Source organism: Coregonus clupeaformis, chromosome 38 (assembly GCF_020615455.1).
Source record: "Coregonus clupeaformis isolate EN_2021a chromosome 38, ASM2061545v1, whole genome shotgun sequence".
NCBI lineage: Eukaryota > Metazoa > Chordata > Actinopteri > Salmoniformes > Salmonidae > Coregonus > Coregonus clupeaformis.
In genome coordinates, this window is record NC_059229.1 from 4860984 (window position 1) to 4873287 (window position 12304).

Genomic DNA, 12304 nt, shown 5'->3' on the forward strand with positions numbered 1-12304 from the left:
AGGAGGGAGGGACTCCTAATTTCTCAGGAGGAGGCAGGAGGGAGGGGAGGAGGGGATGAGGAGAATTTCTCTTTCTCTTGTTATTTCTCTCTCCATCACTTTCACTCTTTTTCTCACGTCTCTCTTTATGTCTCATTTTCCTTCTCTCTCTCTCAGGTCTCCTCTCTTTTGGTTTCTGTCTCTCTTTCTCTCCCTCCCTCCCTCTCACTCTCCCTCCTTTACCTGTCTTTTCCCAAACTCACACCCCCCCCCTCTTTTCGGACTGTCAGTCAGACTATTTGGAGAGCCTGGGCTCCCTGCTGCTAGCCCAATATTGTTCCTATTTCAGCTGAATGGCTGGAGTGTTATTGTTTACAGGGACACTGCCTGCTTCTCTCCCCCCTCTCTCTCTCTCTCTCTGGCTGGTCTGTATCTTCCCAGTCAACTGTCTCTCCTCCCTGCCTGGATTATGTCATAATTTAACTGAACTGTCATGAGAACTCACTCAACTGTACTTTTATCTGTGTTTCTCCTGGTCAGGATACTGTATGTGGCCGGGAAAAACTGGTCAGGAAAATAATTATAAGGCAATTAAATGATAGTTATAGCCTAACTAGAACACATCATTTCCTCTGGTCAGGTCATGGAGCCAGGAACACTCTTGGCCATACTAATGATAAAATCGAGAGAATGTAAAAAGCGGCCAAAAATAACGAAACAAAAATGGTTGTACTTTAGAGGGACATTAAGATGTGATAATATGCAGTAATAACAAAATAAATGCTTTAACTAACAGGTGGGGAATAAATGAAGAAATAGCCAATTGAGCCAAAGATGTATTTTATGTACTCACTGGTTCCCAAAGCAATTATCTGGAACCTTCTGATAGAACTAACTTTCCATGAGGACTTTCAATTCAATCTGGCTAAAAAAAGGGACTAATAGCGAAGAGCAATCTAACGGGACACAGATGTGTGTGTGTGTGTGTGTGTGTGTGTGTGTGTGTGTGTGTGTGTGTGTGTGTGTGTGTGTGTGTGTGTGTGTGTGTGTGTGTGTGTGTGTGTGTGTGTGTGTGTGTGTGTGTGTGTGTGTGTGTGTTTGAGAGGCAGAGAGAAATATAGTGTTTATTTCACTTTTGTTTATTATCTATTTCACTTGCTTTGGCAATGTAAACATATGTTTCCCATGCCAATAAAGCCATTTGAATTTAATTGAGAGAGAGAGAGAGAGAGGGAGAGAGGGAGAGAGGGAGAGAGGGAGAGAGGGAGAGAGGGAGAGAGGGAGAGAGGGAGAGTGTGTGCACGTTTCCTTATACCTGGCTATTACCCCACTGTATCTAAACTGGAGGTCTTGCCAGAGCCAGAGCCAGACGTCTGAGTCTGGGTGTCAGTGAAAGGTAGGTCTGCATAGCCTGGTTAAACCAGATTGACGTAAAGGGAAACAAGGGTGAGCACAGCATTCAGTGTGGTTTAACCAGGCTAGGTGGTGTAGTTAGAGAACCATTCCTTCAGTTTACTGGCTCATAAACCTCTCCCTCAACGTCAACAAAATGAAGGAGCTGATCGTGGACTTCAGGAGACAGCAGAGGGAGCACGCCCCCATCCACATCGACGGGGCCGCAGTGGAGAAGGTGAAAAGCTTCAAGTTCCTCGGCGTATACATCACTGACAATCTGAAATGGTCCATCCACACAGACAGTGTGGAGAAGAAGGCGCAACAGAGCCTCTTCAACCTCAGGAGGCTGAATAAATTTGGTTTGGCCCCTAAGACCCTCACAAACTTTTACAGATGCACCCTTGAGAGCATCCTGTTGGGATGTATCACCGCCTGGTACGGCAACTGCACCGTCCACAACCACAGGACTCCTCTGAGGGTGGTGCCGTCTGCACAACGCATCACCGGGGGCACACTGACTGCCCTTAGGACATCTACAGCACCCAGTGTCACAGGAAGGCCAAGAAGATCATCAAGGACCTCAGCCTCCCAGCCTGCTACCATCCAGAAGGCGAGGTCAGTCCAGGCCCTCATACTGTTAAATAGTCACCGCTAGCCGGCCTCCGCCCAGTACCCTGCCTTGAACTTTAGTCATTGTCACTAGCCGGCTACCACCCGGTTACTCAACCCTACACCTTAGAGACTGATGTCCTATGTACATAGACATGGAACACTGGTCATTTTAATAATGTTTACATGTTGTTTTACTCATGTCATATGTATATACTGTATTCTAGTCATCCTATTCAACTAATGCTGTACATATACTATTCTATCCTACATATTTTACATATATACGAAATATTCTATCCATGTACTGTCCATATTGTTCACATTGTCTATACATCCCATCAAATATATATATATATATATATATATATATATATATATATATATATATACACAGTACCAGGCCTGATTCACACAGTCCCCTCTGAACAGTTGATGTGGAGATGTGTCTGTTACTTGAACTCTGTGAAGTATTTATTTGGGCTGCAATTTCTGAGGCTGGTAACTCTAATGAACTTGTCCTCTGCAGCAGAGGTAACTCTGGGTCTTCCATTCCTGTGGCAGTCCTCATGAGAGCCAGTTTCATCATAGCGCTTAATGTTTTTTGCGACTGCACTTGAAGAAACTTTCAAAGTTCTTGACATTTTCCGTATTGACTGACCTTCATGTCTTAAAGTAATGATGGACTGTCGTTTCTCTTTGCTTATTTGAGCTGTTCTTGCCATAATATGGACTTGGTCTTTTACCAAATAGGGCTATCTTCTGTATACCTCCCCCTACCTTGTCACAAAACAACTGATTGGCTCAAATGAATTAAAAAGGAAAGAAATTCCACAAATTAACTTTTAAGAAGGCACACCTGTTAATTGAAATGCATTCCAGGTGACTACCTCATGAAGCTGGTTGAGAGAATGCCAAGAGTGTGCAAAGCTGTCATCAAGGCAAAGGGTGTCTATTTGAAGAATCTCAAATATAAAATATATGTTGATTTGTTGAACACTATTTTGGTTACTACATGATTCCACATGTGTTATTTCATTGTTTTGATGCCTTCACTATTATTCTACAATGTAGAAAAGAGTAAAAATAAAGGAAAAACCCTTGAATGAGTAGGTGTGTCTAAACTTTTGACTGGTAGTGTATATATATATATTTATACTCCGGACTCCGGCATTGCTCATCCTAATATTTCAGTATTTCTTAATTCCATTCTTTAACTTTTTAGAGTTGTGCGTATTGTTGTGTATTGTTAGATATTACTGCACTGTTGGAGCTAGGAACACTAGGAGCATTTTGCTACACCCGCAATAACATCTGCTAAATATGTGTATGCGACCAACAACATTTGTGTGTGTGTGTGCGCGTGTGTGCATGTGTGTGTGGCTCTAGCAGGTCTGAGGCCTTTAGCAGCCCTATAAAGCTATGTGTGTGTGTGTGTGTGTGTGTGTGTGTGTGTGTGTGTGTGTGTGTGGCTCTAGCAGGTCTGAGGCCTTTAGCAGCCCTATGAAGCCAATAAAGCTGACATGGTGTTCATCATTAGGAGCAGAGTGGGTTTATATGCAGTATGTTTATGTAGGGAGATCAAACCATGGTGTGAATATAAAAAACTTAAATTACCACAGAAGATTCCACTCATTTTTTTCTGCATAGGCCTAAAGTATGTGTATGTTTAGAATTTTAAAGCTAGAATAATTTATGGAATTAATTGCTAAATATGTGTACAAAATACATGATTCATCTGATTTATAGACATTACCAAAATATACGATTAATCTGCGTTGTAGACATTATCAAAATTGTATGCAAACTAAGTGACATATGAAACACCAGGAGTGATCCATTCCCTGATCCTCCGACGTCCCTCATCATGGCAGGCATTAGTGGTAAGCTGTCAATCAGTCCCCGTCTCAGTACAAAGCCTGAGAGCCCTGTTGGCCCTGTTTCCCTGTAACTCTATACAGGGACATGAAACGCTGACCTCTGACCCCATGTGTGATACAAGTGGCAGCGCTGTCACAGAGGTCAGCCCTAACGTGCCGCTAACGCATTCTCAGCCTCCCTTCGCGATTGCCTGACATTATAGGCAAACCGTCAGACGTGAAGCACACTGCTTTACTGCACAACATCAGGAGTAGAGTCACTAAACCCATGATGACATCTGTTTTCAGGCCTTGGTAAATACTGAATGAGGTCTGTGAATGGATGTCTGTGATTGTGAATCTAGATATAAATTTTGATAGGGTGTGTTTTAATGCTGTGTTATTTCTCATCCATGTTTCATTTCTGACTAATAATACTGACGACATTAGTACAGGCAAAATAACATAGGTGCTGAAAAACAGGAACATTTTGAAAGCCCCAGAACCCGTTTAGAACAATATACGTTCTTAATATACATTCTTTAGAACAATATACATTCTTAATATACATTCTTTAGAACAATATACATTCTCAATGTGCTCTATTTGAAGTGTGAGTAATCAAAGAATAATATATGCATTATACTATAATCATAGCACTCATAACGTACCCAAACAAACTGACCTATCAGGCTTATAATCTTCTACGTGACGGCTGATCCCTTTTTCCTGTTGAGATCTATACTTTGGCTTGGTCACAAATGGCACTCTATTCCCTATGTAGTGCACTACTTTTGACCAGAGCAACAGTGGTGCACTACATAGGGAATAGGGTGGAATTAAGGAACGCAGACGTTATAATTTCAACAGGATCTAAACGTTTATTATGTTTGTCTGGTGGCTTTAAGTGTTTTGTAAGGTCTGGAGTGGAGTTTATTGTGTGTATGTGGTGGGAGGGGGGAGGGGCGTGTGTGTGTGTGTGTGTGTGTGTGTGTGTGTGTGTGTGTGTGTGTGTGTGTGTGTGTGTGTGTGTGTAAGGACTGGAACATGGTTTATTGCAGTGTGACAGGACATGTTGAGTTAAGGATGAAAGGTTTCCCTCTGCTGGTCTGTACTGTGGTTAAATCAATAGGAGTACACAGTGGTTGGTCTGACATTCCATCCTATTCCCTAGATTGTGCAATACTTTAGAGCAGGGCCCATAGGTTTATGGTCATAGGGAGCGCACTATATAGGAAACAGGGTGCCATTTAGGACAGATACAATCAGTGCTTTTGAAGTGATTTGTATATGAAACCTCTAGAGAAGTTGAACACTTGTTGAACGAGAGCATTAGAAGTGTGTTTGTGTGTTTGTGTTTATGGCTGGGGGGCAGGACTCCTAAACAGGATAAACCTGGAGTTTTGGGGGGTTAGAGGGGTGGATGGTTAAGGTAATGGGGGTTGGGGGTTGGGGGGGGTTAGACAGGGGGATGGGTGGTGGTGTGTTTTTTGGGGGTCTGTTGTTATCAGTTAACACCCCCCCAATCCACAGCTGCTGGTTTTTCTCAGCTCTAGATGAGGGCCAGAGAGACCCCCTGGGGCCCCACAGACACCCCCTACACCCCTACCCTCACCCCCATGGCTGCCATCTCAGAGATATATGTGTGTGTGGGGGGCGGGAGGGGGTTCAGGATAGAGGTGTGTGTGTGTGTGTGTGCGCTTGTTTGTGTGCGTGTGTGCTTCTTGATGATTCAGCTGAAAAAAGCAGAAATGCAAAATCCATGCCATTTTTGGGCTTAGTTTTATGAAGGACTTTGATGAGTCGTATTGCATCTAGTAAGGATGTATTAGCCTGAACCATATGGGAACCATTTTTGGAGGACTTCAATGGGGTGGTCGGGATAAGCGTTCCTCTTGTTATCCTGTCCATCGTGTGAAGAGCCGCACGCACGCACACACACACACACACACACACACACACACACACACACACACACACACAGAGTGAAGAGCCTGGGGTGTCATGTTTTGAGAGCTGGATATTACATGTTGGGTGTTGACAGGAGAGGACTCTTAAAACCAATGCCTAGGATCCTGAGTGGCCAACAGTGAGAAGCGGCCGGATACACACAAAAAACAGCCACCCAAGTTGGCTCTTGTCTCAAAAATGGAGAGTTTAGGAAAACACTGTAGATACTGTCTTACTCACAATTTAACATTTTAGTCATTCAGCAGACGCTCTTCTCCAAAGTGACTTGCAGTAGTGAGTGCATACATTTTCATACTTTTTCGTACTGGTCCCGTGTGGGAATCAAACTCACACTCCTGGCATGGCAAGTGCCATGCTCTACAAACTGAAGCACACAGGATAGCGGGGGGTAGCATCAGATAAGTTATTTGATTTCATTGAGGCGTTGTTTAGAAATGTGGCCTCTATACACGAGAACATACACGTTTTGACACCAAAACCATTATTTTTTCAGCTCACAATGATTATTGTCACGCCCTGGCTCTGGGGACTATGTTATGTTGAGCCAGGGTGTGTATTCTATGTGTGTATATCTATGTTGGCCTGAGTGACTCCCAATCAGAGGCAACGAGTGTCAGCTGGTTGTCTCTGATTGGGAGCCATATTTAACTATCGGTCTTTCCACTTTGTGTTGTGGTTTCTTGTTCTCATTTTGGTTTGTTTATGTAACCAGAGACATCACGTTTTCGTCAGTTATTTTGATCGTGTGATCAGTCTAATAAATACTATGTTCACTTTCAACGCTGCGCCTTGGTCCTCCTCATTAGACGATCGTGACAGAAGAAACCACCAGAACTGGACCAAGCAGCCTAGTGAGGAGCAGAGAGGGTGGACTTGGGAGCAGTGGAGTAGGAGTCTCGACTGGGCCAAGCCAAGAGAAGAGGAGAGAGGTTGGACTTTGGAGCAGTGGGGTGAGAGTCTGGCGAGAACGATGGAGGCCTGGCCCACGGGGAGGAGAGACCCCCAGAAAATTTTTAGGGGGGGGCTCACGACGTCGGGGCAGCAGGAGGCCGCGATAGAGCGGTCCAGCGGGTTGGCAGAGGAGGCCGCCAGGTTACGGGAGTCACTGGTCACCAGGGGGAAGGAGGTGGTAGAGGCACGGCGAGAGGTACTGGCGTGTGTTGCCAGTCCGGTCCGGCCTGTTCCTGATCCCCACGTAGGGCCAGTGGTGTGTGTTCCCAGTACGGGCCGGCCTGTTCCTGCCACTCCCACCAAGTCTGTGGTGCGCGTCGCCAGCCCAGTCCGGCCCATCCAAGCTCCCCGCACCAAGTCGGTGGTGCGCGTCGTCAGCCCGGTCCGGCTCGTTCCTGCTCTCCGCACCAAGTCTGTGGTGCGCGTCGCCAGCCCAGTCCGGCCCATCCAAGCTCCCCGCACCAAGTCAGTGGTGCGCGTCGTCAGCCCGGTCCGGCTCGTTCCTGCTCTCCGCACCAAGTCTGTGGTGCGCGTCGCCAGCCCAGTCCGGCCCATCCAAGCTCCCCGCACCAAGTCAGTGGTGCGCGTCGTCAGCCCAGTCCGGCTCATTCCTGCTCCCCGCACCAAGTCGGTGGTGCGCGTCACCAGCCCTGTCCGGCCCGTTCCTGCTCTCCGCACCAAGTCTGTGGTGCGCGTCGCCAGCCCAGTCCGGCCCATTCCTGCTCCCCGCACCAAGTCTGTGGTGCGTTTCGTCAGCCCTGTCCGGCCCGTTCCTGCTCCCCGCACCAAGTCTGTGGTGCGTTTCGTCAGCCCTGTCCGGCCCGTTTCTGCTCTCCGCACCAAGTCGGTGGTGTGGGTCGTCAGCCTGGTAAGGCCCGTTCCTCCTCCACGCACCAAGCCAGGGGTGCGCGTCGTCAGTCCAGCACAACCCGTGCCTGGGTCATGTCCGGAGCCGGATCCGCCGCCGAGGCGGAGTGCCCACCCGGTCCCTCCCCTGTTGTGGTTGTTTGGCGCGGTCAGAGTCCGCGCCTTTGGGGGGGGGTACTGTCACGCCCTGGCTCTGGGGACTATGTTATGTTGAGCCAGGGTGTGTATTCTATGTGTGTATATCTATGTTGGCCTGAGTGACTCCCAATCAGAGGCAACGAGTGTCAGCTGGTTGTCTCTGATTGGGAGCCATATTTAACTATCGGTCTTTCCACTTTGTGTTGTGGTTTCTTGTTCTCATTTTGGTTTGTTTATGTAACCAGAGACATCACGTTTTCGTCAGTTATTTTGATCGTGTGATCAGTCTAATAAATACTATGTTCACTTTCAACGCTGCGCCTTGGTCCTCCTCATTAGACGATCGTGACAATTATACTGTATACGGTACTGTAACTAGCTTCAAATCAATGGTTAGAAATTATTATATATCATCTCTGAAAAATGAAAAACAATGGCTAAAAATGCCACCTGATACTGTAGGCTACTTGACAAAGAGTGTCTGTCGACATCACTGACATCTCCATTGGAGCACAGAACATAGCCTGTGAGGACGGTTCCCAGGTTACGTGCAACATCTACAATGTTCCCGAAACAGATCAGTAACTTTGTTTACTTCCAAGAAATAAACATTTTGTGATGTTTAGCTTTGATGCATGCCAACAAAGGAAAATGTTCTTCAAATTCCCAACATGAACTTAAGAACTGCAAGTCTATTATCCTGATCAAAAACACAAGGTGAAACATCAACATCACTGATGAAATCCTGCATCACCTGACCAAAACTAGCCTACTAGTCTTAATGGGTCATGAGTCATGACAACTTTTAATAAAGAACCCCAATAAAGTATTTGTAAAATACATAAACATTCACAACATTTGTAACGCCAGTAATCCCTTGAGCAGAGAGAGACCCAATCTGCTTCAGGTCAAAGAGCACGACTTTAAACCATTCATCTCTTTATCTCCTTCTCTTTTGTTCAGGGAGAGGTTAACTATTATTTCAATATGACGCTATCCCTATTAATGGGCAGAAAACCTTGAACAAATGTCATCACCAGGTCTAACAAATGAGTGCATGGCCGTTACATTAAAATACTTATCACTGCCTCTGAGAGGGAAGTGCAGCGTGAGATCACCATCTTCTCTGTTGATTTATCTGACGATGTCCTCTGCTGAGAATAGAGACTAAAGTACAGAATCGTTACGGAGAGCTTCTCTTCCCTGATAAATGAATGCTGCCTGCTTCCAATGTGTGTGTCTGTCTAACTGTCTGATGCTGTGGTATCAAGCCTGCTTGGAATGAAACTATCAGGAGAGGAGGAAAGAGGGATGAGGTGATGGAGCAGAAAGAGGAGGAGAATGGAAAGAGCCAGAGATCGAGGAGATGGAGGAAGGGCAGAAGGACAGAGGAAGGGCAGAAGGACAGAGGAAGGGCAGAAGGACAGAGGAAGGGCAGAAGGACATGGAAGAGGGGAAGACAAGAAAATATGGAAAGAGGGGAGGAAATGGAGGAGAGGAAGTAAAATACAAGAGGGATATGGAGGAGAGGAAGTAAAATACAAGAGGGATATGGAGGAGAGGAAGTAAAATACAAGAGGGATATGGAGGAGAGGAAGTAAAATACAAGAGGGATATGGAGGAGAGGAAGTAAAATACAAGAGGGATATGGAGGAGAGGAAGTAAAAAACAAGATGGATATTGTCACGACTTCCGCCGAGGCTGCCCTCCTCCTGGTTCGGGCAGGCTTCAGAGTTCGTCGTCACCGGAGTACTAGCTACTGCCGATCCCATTCTCATCACTCCACTTGTCATGTCTTGTCAATCACACACACCTGGTACTCATTCCCCTAATTAGTATGTGTATAAGTGTTCCCTCTTCCCCTTGTCTTTGTGAGTGATTGTTTTGTTGTGAGAGTGTGTAGCTCAGTTGAGCTACATTTCACTGTGTTATTGCCAAGGTGGATGTTTTCCCTTGTATAGTGTCGTTTGACGCTTGGGGCGTTTGATTTATGCAAACGGATTAAACTCTGGACTTCGGTATTTTACCTCCTGCGCCTGACTCCTTCTTTCACACCTCGTCACAGATATGGAGGAGAGGAAGTAAAATACAAGATGGATATGGAGAAGAGGAAGTAAAATACAAGAGGGATATGGAGGAGAGGAAGTGGGGATGGAGGGAAATGGAAGAGAAGACAGGCTAGAATGAATAAGGGGAGGAAGAGAATGATAGAAAGAGGAGAGGAACATACAAGGGAAAGGAGAGTTGAAAGTCAGGAAGAGGTGCTAGAGGAGTATCCCTCTATCCTCTCAGAGTGTGAGGTCTGACCAGAGAGGGAGTGGTGAGGAGAGCAGAGCTCACACTGAGTCTGGCCGTCCCATCTGTAGAGGTCACGACCCCAGCCTGGTCCCGGGACACGGAACATCTCATCCATGATTGGCCTCGGCACCGCCTGGTCCCAGAATGCCGCTGAGCTCGTCTGTGTGTTCCTGTCAAGAGGGCCGCCATGCGAAGCTGAGAAGCCAGCACTGGAGAGTGTCTGAATGAATGTGGGTGGGTGGGTGTGTGTGTGTTCTCTATACGACTCCACAACCCCACTATAAGCCAACAGAGTGGTCCTGATGTGCCAGACACACATCACACAGTCGGCCCCATATGTAAAATACAGGAGAAACACAGTTAACTCATATACCACTCAGGACTAACAGCTTTGTTCCATCAGAAAATGAATCAATAGCAGATATCTATATAACATTTTACATTTTAACATTTATATGTTGATGAGGTATATTTAATGTATTGTGAGGGATACCAGTCCAAGTGTAGCCAGTTTCATTGACACAACCACTAACAGTCATCTACAGTGAGGGGAAAAAGTATTTGATCCCCTGCTGATTTTGTACGTTTGCCCACTGACAAAGAAATGATCAGTCTATAATTTTAATGGTAGGTTTATTTGAACAGTGAGAGACAGAATAACAACAACAACATCCAGAAAAACGCATGTCAAAAATGTTATAAATTGATTTGCATTTTAATGAGGGAAATAAGTATTTGACCCCCTCTCAATCAGAAAGATTTCTGGCTCCCAGGTGTCTTTTATACAGGTAACGAGCTGAGATTAGGAGCACACTCTTAAAGGGAGTGCTCCTAATCTCAGCTTGTTACCTGTATAAAAGACACCTGTCCACAGAAGCAATCAATCAATCAGATTCCAAACTCTCCACCATGGCCAAGACCAAAGAGTTCTCCAAGGATGTCAGGGACAAGATTGTAGACCTACACAAGGCTGGAATGGGCTACAAGACCATCGCCAAACAGCTTGGTGAGAAGGTGACAACAGTTGGTGCGATTATTCGCAAATGGAAGAAACACAAAATAATGCAAGATCTCAGTTGCAATGATCATGAGAACGGTGAGGAATCAGCCCAGAACTACACGGGAGGATCTTGTCAATGATCTCAAGGCAGCTGGGACCATAGTCACCAAGAAAACAATTGGTAACACACTACGCCGTGAAGGACTGAAATCCTGCAGCGCCCGCAAGGTCCCCCTGCTCAAGAAAGCACATATACAGGGCCGTCTGAAGTTTGCCAATGAACATCTGAATGATTCAGAGGAGAACTGGGTGAAAGAGTTGTGGTCAGATGAGACCAAAATCGAGCTCTTTGGCATCAAATCAACTCGCCGTGTTTGGAGGAGGAAGAATGCTGCCTATGACCCCAAGAACACCATCCCCACCGTCAAACATGAAGGTGGAAACATTATGCTTTGGGGGTGTTTTTCTGCTAAGGGGACAGGACAACTTCACCGCATCAAAGGGACGATGGTCGGGGCCATGTACCATCAAATCTTGGGTGAGAACCTCCTTCCCTCAGCCAGGGCATTGAAAATGGGTCGTGGATGGGTATTCCAGCATGACAATGACCCAAAACACACGGCCAAGGCAACAAAGGAGTGGCTCAAGAAGAAGCACATTAAGGCCCTAGAGTGGCCTAGCCAGTCTCCAGACCTTAATCCCATAGAAAATCTGTGGAGGGAGCTGAAGGTTTGAGTTACCAAACGTCAGCCTCAAAACCTTAATGACTTGGAGAAGATCAGCAAAGAGGAGTGGAACAAAATCCCTCCTGAGATGTGTGCAAACCTGGTGGCCAACTACAAGAAACGTCTGACCTCTGTGATTGCCAACAAGGGTTTTGCCACCAAGTACTAAGTCATGTTTTGCAGAGGTGTCAAATACTTATTTCCCTCATTAAAATGCAAATCAATTTATAACATTTTTGACATGCGTTTTTCTGGATTTTGTTGTTGTTATTCTGTCTCTCACTTTTCAAATAAACCTACCATTAAAATTATAGACGGATCATGTCTTTGTCAGTGGGCAAATGTACAAAATCAGCAGGGGATCAAATACTTTTTTCCCTCACTGTAGATGGCAATGCTTGAAATGACTTCCATAAGGAATCTGTTATGTAGTGTATTCTGCCTTCAGAACTAAGGCTGTAGTCTGTTTTCTGTTCCTTTCTCTTTCTATTAGTGTTTTCTTGGCTCGTGTC